The sequence below is a fragment of the Lissotriton helveticus genome, chromosome 1_1 (assembly GCF_964261635.1).
Source record: "Lissotriton helveticus chromosome 1_1, aLisHel1.1, whole genome shotgun sequence".
Lineage (NCBI taxonomy): Eukaryota > Metazoa > Chordata > Amphibia > Caudata > Salamandridae > Lissotriton > Lissotriton helveticus.
Genome location: NC_136057.1, coordinates 1,929,312,877 through 1,929,326,135, shown reverse-complemented (window position 1 = coordinate 1,929,326,135; position 13,259 = coordinate 1,929,312,877).

Sequence of the window (13,259 nt, the reverse complement as noted above, 5' to 3'; positions counted from 1 at the left end):
CCTTTTGTTGACAGTCCTGCGCCAACGGATAAAAGTGAACTCAAATCATTCATAGGTTTGTGTGAGTTTTATGCTCATTTTCTGCCTGACTATGTTGCGAAAACCCAACCCCTTACCAACATGCTCAAGAGAGATGTACAATTTTGCTGGAACTCAGTTACACAAGGGTGTTTTGATTGGGTCAAAGAGCAGTTAGTTTGTCCTAGAGTTTTGAAACCGTTTGACCCAAGTGTTATGTTACCAATACTGTTGATGCCAGTGGCTTGGGTTTAGGTGCAGTGTTCAATCAATCAATCAATCAATCAATCAAAATTTATATAGCGCGCTACTCACCCGCTAGGATCTCAAGGCGTTGGAGGGGAGAGGGCGGTTACTGCTCGAAAAGCCAGGTCTTGGGTTGCTTCCTGAAGGAAAGATGGTCCTGGGTCAGCCGTAGGTGGATGGGGAGGGAGTTTCATGTTTTGGCCGCCAGGTAGGAAAAGGATCTTCCTCCGGCGGTGGCTCTGTGAATGCGTGGTACGGTGGCGAGGGCGAGGCTGGTCGATCGCAGCTGGCGGGTGGGTGTGTAGAAGGTGAGGCGGTTGTTGAGGTACTTGGGGCCCAGGTCGTGGAGAGCTTTGTGTGCCTGGGTGAGGAGTCTGAACGTGATTCTCTTGCTGACGGGGAGCCAGTGCAGGTTTCTTAGGTGGGCGGAGATGTGGTTGTGGCGGGGGATGCCCAGGACGAGTCGTGCGGAGGCGTTCTGTATGCGCTGGAGTTTTTTCTGTAGTTTGGTTGTGGTTCCCGATTAGAGGGTGTTCCCGTAGTCCAGTCGGCTGGTGACGAGTGCCTGGGTGACCGTCTTCCTCGTTTCGGTGGGGATCCATCGAAAGATCTTACGGAGCATGCGCAGGGTGTTGAAACAGGATGAAGAGACGGCATTGACTTGTTTGGTAATCGAGAGGAAGGAGTCCAGGATGAAGCCCAGGTTTCGTGCGTGGTCCGTTGGCTTGGGGGTGGTGCCCAAGGCAGGGGGCCACCAGGAGTCGTCCCAGGCAGAGGGGGAGGATCCCAGGATGAGGACTTACGTCTTGTCTGAGTTCAGTTTCAGGCGGCTGTTCTTCATCCCCCCGGCGACGTCTTTCATTCCTTCGTGTAGGCTGGATCTGGCGGTGGCGGGGTCGTTGGTGAGGGAGAGGATCAGCTGGGTGTCGTCAGTGTAGGAGATGATGTTAAGGTTGTGTTGGCGTGCGATGGCTGCGAGGGGGCTCATGTAGACGTTGAAGAGGGTGGGGCTGAGCGATGATCCTTGAGGTATGCCGCAGATGACTTCAGTGGCCGCGGATCGGAACGAGGGGAGGCGGACTCGTTGGGTTCTTCCGGCGAGGAAGGAGATGATCCAGTCGAATGCCTTCTCTTGGATTCCGGTGTTGCTGAGGCGCTGTATTAGTGTGCGGTGGCAGACTGTGTCGAACGCTGCAGAGAGGTCCAGGAGGATGAGGGCAGCTGTTTCCCCGTTGTCGAGCATGGATCTAATGTCGTCGGTGGCTGCGATGAGGGCGGTCTCGGTGCTGTGGTTGGCTCGGAACCCGGACTGTGAGGGGTTGAGGGATCCGTTCGTCTCGAGGAATGCGGCGAGCTGTTTGTTGACGGTCTTCTCGATGACTTTGGCAGGAAAAGGGAGGAGCGAGATGGGGCGGAAGTTCTTGAGGTCGGTGGGGTCTGCTGTCGGTTTCTTCAGTAGGGCGCTGAGCTCTGCATGCTTCCAGTTCTCCGGGAAAGGGGCGGTGGCGAAGGAGATGTTGATGATGTCTCGGAGTTGGGGTGTGATGATGGAGTCGGCCTTGTTGAAGACGTGGTGGGGGCAGGGGCCGGTGGGGGATCCGGAGTGGATGGTGTTCATCGTGCGGGTGGTGTCTTCGGTGCTGACCGGGGTCCAGTTGCAGAGGGTGGTGGTGGGGGGCGTTGGTTCGGTGGTTGGGTGCATGGTCTGTGCGTCGAAGCTGTTGTGTATGTTGGCGATCTTGCGGTGGAACAACGAGGCGAGTGAGTCGCAGAGGTCTTGCGAGGGTTCAATGTCGTTGTTGCAGGCGCTAGGGTTGGAGAGCTCTTTGACGATGCTGAAGAGTTCCTTGCTGTTATGGGAGTTGAATCAAACAGTCAATGGTGTGGAGAATATTTTAGGCTTTGCTTCTAGAGTTTTACGTGGGGCAGAGTTGAACTTTGCTGTTATTGAGCGAGAGCTACTAGCCTGTTGGTGGGCAGTTAGGAAGTTTAATTCCTATGTTTGGGGAAGGCACTTTCAGATACGTACTGATCACAGTCCGTTAGTTGCTATCCTTTCAGGTGAGAAATTAAGAGATCAGACCCCAAGAATAGCTCATCTATCCACAAAGCTCTTGCAGTATGATTTTGATATAACGTATATTCCTGGTAATAAAAACGTGAGTGCTGACTATTTTTCTAGGTTTCCCGTTGAGGAACTTGATTTTGAACTGGAAGATGACGATGAATGTTTCATTGCCAGTTTAGTCTTAGATTATATGTATGCCATTAGTGAAAAAGAATGGAGGACAGAACTAGGAAAAGACAATTTACTTGGGAACGTCATTGAACATGTCAGGAATGGGTGGCTAGGGAGAAGAATGTCTCTCTTTCACTTCAAACGTATGTGAAGGTTTCTTTGGAAATCTCTCTTGAAGATGGGCTATTAGTGCGTAACGACAGACTTATTCCCCCTGACACGTTGAGGCTGCGTCTGATCAAAGGGGTGCTTGAAGGGCATTTGGGAAGGACATTGACAAAGAGAAGATTGCGTGAATACTTTTGGTGGCCTCAGATGGACAAGGATGTAGATTTGTATGTGGGTGATTGTGTTGTTTGCTCTGGTGCTGAAAAAAGTTTTATTGTAAGGACACCACCTTTGCAACCTATAGAAATGTCAACTGCACCTTGGGTGAAAATCGGTATTGACTTAGTTGGTCCTTTTAATGTTCTTTCGTCTTCATCTAGGTTTGCAATCGTTGTCATTGATTATTTTTCAAAGTGGCCAGAGGTATGTTTTATTGGAGAGCCAAATTCTAGGAATGTGATTGATTTCCTTAAGGACATTTTTTTACGTGAGGGATTTCCATCAACTATCGTAAGGGACAATGGCGTACAGTTTGTAAGTCATGAGTTTCAAGAGTTTTTGAGAGAGGGTGGTATTAGTCACCTAAAGAACTCCCTCTATCACCCACAAACGAATGGCCTAGTGGAGAGAATGAATAGGGTCCTTAACAATTGTGTCCAGTGGGCTTTGGCAGAGAAATGTAATGTACAGAATCCATGCTATGGTTCTACCGTACTACTCCGCATTCTTCCACCAAATTTTCTCCCTACGAACTCTTACGTGGGAGAAAGCCATGTTCCAAGGTTTGCCCAGGATGGATGTCTAAATGGGTTAAAATGAATTCCATCTCCAACATTGATAGAGTTGCTAGAGGTAATGTTTCATTAGCATAATCTAAACAGAAGAAATACTTTGATGCCAGGAAACGTGTCTTCAGCAACTCATTCTCTAGTGGTGATGTTGTACGTATTAAGTTTCCCATGCACAAAAAGAAAGGAAGTTCTAAATTTTCTGAATCAATGGTTATTGAGAAGGTTCTTGGGAATGCGGTCATGATGACCAACAAACAGTGGTGGAATGCTTCCAGGATTGTAAGGAATGGATCGAGATCAGGTGATACATCTGTTCTTAACAATGATTCTTTTTCCGATTCAAGTTCCGATGTTCCAACTGGTTCCGGACTTTCCTTCAATTATGGTCCTGCCCTGCGTAGGAGTACTAGACGAAGGTTTGTTCCTGCAAAATATTGTTAAATTGTTTTATTCTATTTTGAACTTAGGTAATATTTGGAACGGCATGTTCTTAAATTGTTTTTCTTTTGTATCATTGTTTTTTTTATTTTTTTGTGTTATTTCTTTTCTTCATCTATTCTTTTTATAAGAAGGAGGATGATATAGTGTTTTGTATCGCCTCTACTTATTATGCGTGAGGCCCATCGCGCGAGGCTGTGTATGTACTGTTTCAGAATGGTTTTGTTCTTAAGATTCTCCCTGTGTCAGTTGACTCTGGTCTTTGGTGCTCGCCGGTTGCTGCGTGGCATTTGTCCAATTAACATTTTCTTCTTGAAGCAAACAGAGTTGGAGTGCCTAATTACTACAGATTTCCCATGGGTCCAGACTTATTTAAGAATGTCATCATCTTCGAATTCAGTTCAGGTGTATTAGCTCTCTTATTTTCTATGGAGGGCCCTGGACACTAAGATTGCATCCTGTTTCAGACATCATTAGGCATCTCTCGCCTTACCCAATATTGTATATACTCAGCTGGTGTCCATTGAAGAGACAATGGATTTTGTTTAAGATGAGTATCAAACATATTTTCCATAATTCCAATAATTCTTCATCCTTTTTTACCTGCTCTTTTTGACTCTTTTTGGGGTATTATTTAATTGGTATCTGACTCTCCTAAGTCTGAGGAACTACTTATCTCAACATCCCAACTACTTGAGGATTCATCTCAAGCCACCATTTTGTGGCCTTTATAGCCACCTTCTCATCTATCTCAAATGAGTTGCTCATTTTAGGTCACGCATTTGAGACCTCTTGCATATACTTTAGTATAAACTTATTATATACTTATATGTGTATGTACTTTGTGGGCTCTGGACATCAGCCCTGTTCAACTGCATCTATTTATCTGTCTTGGTAGAAAACGACCAGCAGAGGCCAGTAAAATACCAGAATTTCTTTCTGCTGAGAGTCTTTTTGTTTTCTTATTCTGGCAACTACTTCTATTTAACTTTTTCGATAGAAAACGACCAGCCGAGGTCAGTAACATACCAGAATCACTTTAGCATTTTCTAGATTCCAGTCCATCGAAATTGTCTTCCAGGAGCACACTTGGACAATAATATGTTCTTCAAATCCAATCTTGTATTTTCAGTGATATGACCACCGAAGGCCCTGATTTTATATAAAAAAACAGAGCTTTGGACTATACCATTTCCCACTGAACGGCAATATTTCTCTCCATGTGTTCCCATACCTGGCGTGTCACGCAATTTGGTGCTTACTATCCTTCCATGTTAAAGAACAGGAGATGTTTCAGCACCCAGGCTAATGTGCTGCATAGCTAAATACATATAAGGTCCCAAAGGCGAGACCGATTGCATTGCAAATGCTTGTTATCTTTGCCTGAGCAACTTCTTGCCCTTTAATATTTTCTGCTCCATCTCTGTTTTCCACAACATGTTTCCTCTTATTTGTCACCTTGCGACCACCATTTGAGGTAGATGCCTTAACCTCAACTTCCTTCACAGACCAAAACTCTTCATCCTCTGTGCCAATCTCTCTACTTCCTAATTTAGGTAAAATCTTCACCATGCAATCATCAAATCTCTTAACTAATTGTGACGCCAATGCAGAAGATGCTTTGTCTACATAAGCCTATACCTTTTAGTCCAAACTCTTTCCTTCTGAAGCGTTAAACTCCATCTTCCTATTTTTCACAACTAATAAACTATAATACAAATTTTCAACAAAAAAAAGCACTTCCCAAAATACTCATCTCCTTAATACTTTCTCACAAACTTCTGTCCTCCATTAGGGATTATGACACAAAAACATTGTTTTATGATGCCCTAAATTTGGCCAACATACAAAACTGCTGACTAAATTTAGTTAGACCAAAATGGCCTCTGGCATTTTTATGCTACTACGGCAAGGCACGAGGGCACCATTCAAGCTTGAGTCTATCCCAAAGGACTCAAGTAAAGGGAAAAGGGAAACTTTAATACACTCCCAGAATGCGCTGGTACTGTTTATTTATTTAAATTATTTGCTTTTGTTTTTAGGACCCATCGCTCATTCTTAATCTAGATGCTGGTTGTGACTCTAGCGGCTTTGCCCTTGCGTACAGCACGCAGTGTCTCCAACATCTCAGCATGCGCTGGCTAAGTTAACTCCGCTCGCCCAGCTCTGCACCATTAGCTCCGCTCACGAGGCTGTGCAGCATTCACAGCATGAGCCGACAGCTCTGCAGTAGGGTGACCAACCATCCTTAAATTTCACGGACTGCCCGTAATTTGGGCCTCATGTCTGTTGTTCGTAAGGGTTTCTTCCACAGACGCCTTTTGTCTGTAATTTCAGACATTTCCGTGCAAGCAGCCTGTAACTCTCCTTGCAGGGGCCAGCTCACGCTCCTGCTGTGATCTGTGGCCTGCAGCAGCCCTTCCCCGACATGGCACAGACTGCTATCAGGCCCATTATAACTCTGTATTTTGGCCTAATAATCACATACAGAATGATAATGGGCATCTCTGCCCAGTGACAGCATTTCACATAGGGTGATTTTTTCAGTGGGGGAGAGGAAATGAAATGAAAAGGGCATTTGTAGAGCGCTTGGCTACCAGAAGGCCTCCCAGCGCTAGGCATGACTAGTGAACAGGTGGGAGGGACAGAATGATTAATTTAAGGGAATAGAAAGGTTTTGGAGGCATGTAAGATCTGAGAAGCCTTCAGCTTTGATCTTTTTCTTCACTTTTTGGGTCTCGCTGGAAATGCATCCGTAAGGATGCATCCAGCTGGAGACCAGTAGCGATCACTCTGGGGGGAATGACGGACCGTAGAGTGCGCAAGCTTTTTCTCTCCTGGATTCGTGTGCGCGAACGCGCACGTCGCGTCCCGCGCCGTACACATCGCAGACAGACACTCGCTCACACACCCCCTCCCCCACAGTCACACACACGCACTCCAAGACACACACACACACACACGCACGCACGCACACACACACATACACAGGCCGCCTCTCCCCCCCCCCCCCCCCACCCCCCCACCCCCGCCCGCCCGCCGCTCAGCAACGCACTCACCGGCTTCCTCTCCTCAGCTGCAAGGCCCAGCAGCAGGACTCTTCTTCCCTCCTTCGGCACCGGGGCGCAGGGTAGGCTCCTGCCTGCTCCGGTGCTCCAAACACGGCTCCAATCGCGGCTCTTCCGTGGGAGGCGGGGTAGGCTCCCGCCCTCCTACTTCCTGTTTCCTGTTGTCGCGCCGGCCTGCCTGACTTCCTGGTCGCAGGCCGGCAGAGTAACAAGGATGTTTTGCGCTATTTATTTATTTATTTAATTATGCATTTTTATATAGCGCAGACTTTACCCGAAGGCGGTATTTATTTATTTATGTATTTATGCATTTTTATATAGCGCGGACTTTACCCGAAGGCGGTATTTATTTATTCATATATTTATGCATTTTTATATAGCGCAGACTTTACCCGAAGGCGGTATTTATTTATTCATGTATTTATGCATTTTGAAAAACGAATCTGACTTTGTGTAATACTTCAGTGAGGATATCTCATCTAACTTTCCTGTCTAATGTTTATCATTTGGGGCAGAGACAACACTATGCTAAGTGTTTGCAGAGAGTGCGCGCCTTTTATTATTACACAATAATGTACACATTTATTTTAAGACAAAAGATGTACAATATATTTTTTATTTCGTCTATAACGACCATCCACCAAATCTACAACGGAGACAATATTTAACAGAACTGTGTGTAGATAATGCATTGTTTTTTTTCTCTGAAACCATGACTGTATGCGTGATCCCCTCCTTCGAGCCCCCGCCCCCTCAGATCCTCAGTGCATCCCAGTTGACGCACTGAGTTGGACATCCCTGTGTTCTGCATTTCATTGTGAAAGACATAACTATACAAGATCGTGTAGAAACAAAATGCTTTTCTACCATAAACTTCGGGGTGAAACTTAAAAGTTGGCATGATTTTTGTGAGTGTGTGTTTTATCTGACAGCACAGTTGTCATTTCATGCACAGTTGCATACACAGGGGCAGGAATGCTTGCTCTTAAAGCAGTGTAACCAGAACAGAAGGGCTTCAGAAACAGACGTGCGTGCACAACAGAGCTGCTCGCCTTTTAATTCACTTGCAAGAACTGGAGACATGATTTTAGTCTTTTTTCCCCAGTTGTTACATAACTCCTTAATTCGTTCTGGGAAGCACTTGTAATGACGTTCGCCATTAAGAACCGGACGACGATTTCCCAGAGATCTTGCGGGGTCCAGTCCTGTTTTTTCATCCAGTCATCCCGGTTTGAGTCCATAGGTTGACTGGGTTTGCTTAACCCTGTGAAAGGTGAGGGCGAGGAAAGGTGTCCATTCACTCCCAGTACAAAGGAGCATGGAAGTCTATTCACTGGGCTCTGATAGCAGCATGTGGGTCATCCCTGACCCCTGGCCACCCTTGTTGCTGGTAGTAAAGGGCGTTGCAGTGAAAGGGACTGCGCTACACCACCCTCTCCCACTACAGATTACCCCATGAAGCAGACATCTCAAGCTCATTACATGTGGGTAATTCCTACCGGAAAAAAAATACTGCAGTATGGAAGGGCTCTCCTACTGGGAGCTGCATCAGGAGGGAAGGTCTATGCCGTGAGCACTGCCATGTGATTGTGCACTGATTTATTTTGATTGCTCAGGCTGTATTAGTGCTGGTGCAATTTCATAATGTCATTTCTTCAATACATTGATTGCACCATTGTAACACTGCACCACTATTTCTGGTGGACATAAAGTGCACATGTGAACTATAACAAAAATTTATCTGGGTTAAAATGATAAGACGAGCCAAATTTGCACATATATTTCTGGATTGCAGAGATTAACTTTAGTAAGATTTTTTACTTTCAACCACACTGCATTACAACATGGCACAAAAATAATAAAGCCAATAGATATTGTATAGGCAATACCTGTAGGGCTATGCCGATGATTGTTCTTTTAAAGTCTTTATAGCTGAGTGTGTGAATGGGTGATATCCTGAACCATGACATACCTCTGGTTACACTTGAGTGTGTTTGGGCTTTCCCGTGAGTCTCTGTGTCTGGCTTCAGGGGTGGCAAGGATCCGTGCTGAGATACATGGCTGTCTGTATGCTTTTAACCCCGTGCACCATCCCAATCAATAGGATTAAATGCTACCTGGAAGGGGTAAACAACCTTTACAACGAAATTTTTACAACGACCTACCATTACAACGCAACTTTTACAACGCAAACTATTACAACGCATTGCTCTGGGGGGCGCTCTAGGATAGGGAATAGGTTAATTTACTATCCAATAACCTTCCCTACTATCCATGGGGACTGGAGTTGGAATAGTAAATTAAATTATTCATTATCCAGCGCCTAAAAGCATTATGCGTTGTAATGGTATGCGTTGTAAAAACCGCGTTGTAAAGGTAGGCATTCCTGCACTTATATTCGACTGACTTGAAATAGGGCGGTTAATGCCTCACTGTTCATTTGTGGGCACAGCTGTCTGTCACAGAATAAAGTCGTTCTTAGACAGCTGCTGTTCCACTTAATGTTACAAATGCTATAGGTGTCACATTTGTGAAAGTTAAAACTATTGGCATTGTAAATGACAAAGCTATTACTTTAGCTATTACTATAGCTATTTTCACAACCAACACATAAATAAAAAAAATGTAATTCACAATACCAATGGCTCAAACTTTCCTAATGCGAGACCTATTGCATTGCAAATGCTTGTTCTTTTTGAATATGCAAACGCAGGTGTTCATGTTTCACTTGCATACACAACAGATGCAGTGAGTTCAAGGTTCTTTCAAACTAATATACACTTATTTTGACTCGTGCTTGTGTTGGTTGTCTATTTACTTATGCACTATTGCCGACTTCGTTTGATGGATATGCAAAACGTACCTTTTGTCCCGAATTTTTGTCCTGAATTCTGACCTTCTGTCCAGAATTTCTGTCCTAAATTTTGACCCTTTGTCCTGAATTTTTGCACTCACTGTCCTGCATTTCCACCCATGCCAATTGGTCACCCTACTCTGCAGTATTTTTAAATCATTATTGATACCAGTTATCTAAATAAGTTTATTAGTTCCCCAGTAAATATGTACTGTTGTATACTTTTGTTGAACGCTCAAGTGTGAGTTCTTAGAGCAACGGGTGTGAAGTCAGCCATTCCTTGCATTTGAAAGGAAAGCTCGAAGCACTGCCATGGATCTGAAAAATCGGCTCCCCACAAACTTTGTCAAATCGATTGCAAAATACATATGCATAACATTAAAATCTAGCGTGCTTGCAGATTAAATGTATTTTCCAACTCCTTTACATTTTAAAAATATTGATCTTAATTTTCTTTACATTTTAAAAATATCTATGTTAATTTAAAATGTAGATTCCCTACACATAGTACAGTTAATACACATGACATTCACTTTCTCACTTTAAATAATTCACATTCCAAGCATATCGCTCATATAAATCTTGTTGATCCTACATAGAACTTATCAAATGCGTGAGCAGCAACAAAGAAGGAAGATAGCTGTTGCTGGGGACATTTCTACTCATTTAAAATGATATTGGTATTCTAATTCTAAGTTGAAGTTCGAGTTGTTGCTGCTGTGTGTGTGGCAATAAACCGGATAATGCATAATATTGGCCTCCGTGCCTTGCCATCAATTCACAATCATCCATACACAACACTCTAAATCTCACGTTGCTGTTTGATCTGCTGAGAGTGGCACCAGGCAGTGGTCATCATTTGTTTGCCATCGGTTAAACCAGTTCTCTTTTCTTCTCCATTCTTGTAGGGTCTTGTTGGGCCTCTTGGAATTAAAGGTGTCCCCGGAGTGAATGGATCTCAGGTATAAAAGATAAAGGGAGAGGTAGCTGTGTCTGATATAAATATTTTGGGAAGTGTTTGTCATGGAAGGTATACGATTAGTCACTGTAATACCCCATAGCATGCATCACGCAAAGGCACATCCAATGCTTTTCAAATTGGAAATATGAACAGAGTCCTCTGTGTAAATAACACTAGGCTGGATGTCACGGCGATTAGTCTTTGCATGACTAGGGCAGTGACAGCTCACACAGGTAAGAGTGGTGAGGCGGGGTGGGTGGTAGGTGGTGGAAGTCAACAGATGACAGGATAAGTAATATTAAAGAAATATATAAATATAACTACATATATTGCGCTACCTGCACCACCGACGCGACGAGCGCAAAGTAGGGGCCTTTATTTATTTATTTAATATGACTTATCCCATTGTCTGTTGACTTCCACCACATCACCCCAGCCCGCCCTCTCACCTGTGTGAGCCGCTACTGGACTAGGAGTAATAATGCTTTCGGTTTATGGAGAAACTATGTGCCTATGGATGTGATACCCAATAGCGGCTTGAAAACACACAATTGCGACAATCCAAATCAACTTTACAGATAGTCCTGACCTCAAGGAGCATCCAAACATATTAGAATACAAGAAATGTACTTAGGTGGACCACATTTTTGGGATTGTCCTCACATGCATCTTCATTCCCCAAAAGCAATGTTCTTAGTTGTTTTCCAGACTTCACATAGTCTTCACAACATAATACCTTAAGGGCGAAACAGACCCAGATGGGAGTCAGAAGAGAGTATTTCTTTCTAGGCCGCTGCATTTTCAACATTCACTTCTGTTTGTGTTCCTTCCATACATCCCCATAGGGACATCCAGGCTCCATTGGATCTCGTGGACCTCGTGGCAGGAAGGTAATTATTTGTTTATTTGAAGTGGAAGCAGAGCTGAAATCCTGGAGAAAGCAAGAGTGAAACATTCGACGCGTTACAACTGGAGAGATTTTAGGCTAAAAGAAAATTTTAAAGGAAATTTTGAACTGAGAATGTTCACACATCATCCCTTGGGAATTTAAATACAAAATCATACCAAATGATATGGTGCAACTACAATCCTGTTATATGATCAACACAACAAGAATCGGATTGATGTTTTAGTTATGTTCCCTGAAACATGGTAAATTCCTCTGCCATGATAAGATCTCCAGACACGTTTGTCTGCCAATTTTCCTCTCTTTCTAGGCACCTGAAGGCAGTCTTTAATCTTTAGTCTTTAACCTAAGTGCCTCAAATCTCCACCTCTGCCTTCCTTTTTGAGTGTTAATCCTTTTGAAATTAACTTCAGCTCCTGAACTAGACAAATCGACAGGTGCCATCCACCTTAAAGAACTAGGTATATTAAGCTAGACCATCAACTTGCAGCCTCCCAGGTCGTCTTCTCTTCAGTGTCTGTTACTGTGGGATGCGGGCTTTGCTTACATTTACTGTTTCTTCTTTAAATTTCAGGGCCTACGCGGATCTCGTGGATGGAAAGGACAAGTTGGTGTGCGTGGCCCCCAGGTACAGTACTGCAGTGACTTTGCCTTCCATGTGCTGTAATCTTTGACCATGGGAGTGATTTTATATTTTGCAACAGTTTGCTATGGCAGATGACTGCCTGATTAGAAGTGGTGTAAAGTTGCATTATTATTCTTATTGCCTTATGTAATCAAAAACAATACTGAATAAAAAATGCACATATGTATAGTTCCAGAGAGTAGCTTTGGGTCAGCTATTTGTTTGTTCAACTGTTATTCACATTTTGCTTTCACCCATTACCGTATTCAGTATGATGCAAATGGTCAGCCCACTTCAGCCATGGGCTCTTGTACTATAAGCGGAGGCATTCTGACCAATCACATATGCACACATGCCTAAAAACAAGTGCACTTCACTTCTGGTGGACCAGTAGTTTGGTAATATTTTTCAATTCTTTATAGTGTTATTATTTTTTCTCATCCTTGTATGTTTAAACTATGTCTTTGTGTCACAGTAATTCAAAGCATATAGTACAGTTTCTTTGTGCCAGTAAAAATCATAATATCCGGGCAATGGCCAGGCTGGCCAAGATGGCAGATGTGTTTCTTTAATGCGCTGAGACCTCCTCTACATTTGTGGCAATCTTGTGATAGAGCAGGCTAATTCTGCCATGCTTTGCTGCCGTTCCGGTGCCTGCCCCCCACCCAACCCCCGCCTCGCTCAGCTCCTTAAGTGCCTGAGCACCCAAAGGCAGACTGGTGGCATTGCGCTGGGGGAGCCGGAGGTCATAGCAGAGATACCGCAGAAGAGTGAAGAGCAGCGCCCTGCATGCGCTGCATGAGGGAAGGATGGCAATCCACCCTTCGCTCCGGGTGTGGCACCTCGAGGGCACGAGCTGTGAGGCGGTCTTAGATCATGGGTGTTTCCCTTCCTTCTTCCCTTGCCCTAGAGAGGAGATGCACTCTCCGGCTACAGCGGTGTGTCGGGGAGGCAGGCCCCTTTCCACGCTTGGCTTGCCTGTGACTCAGCCGGAGACGTGAAGT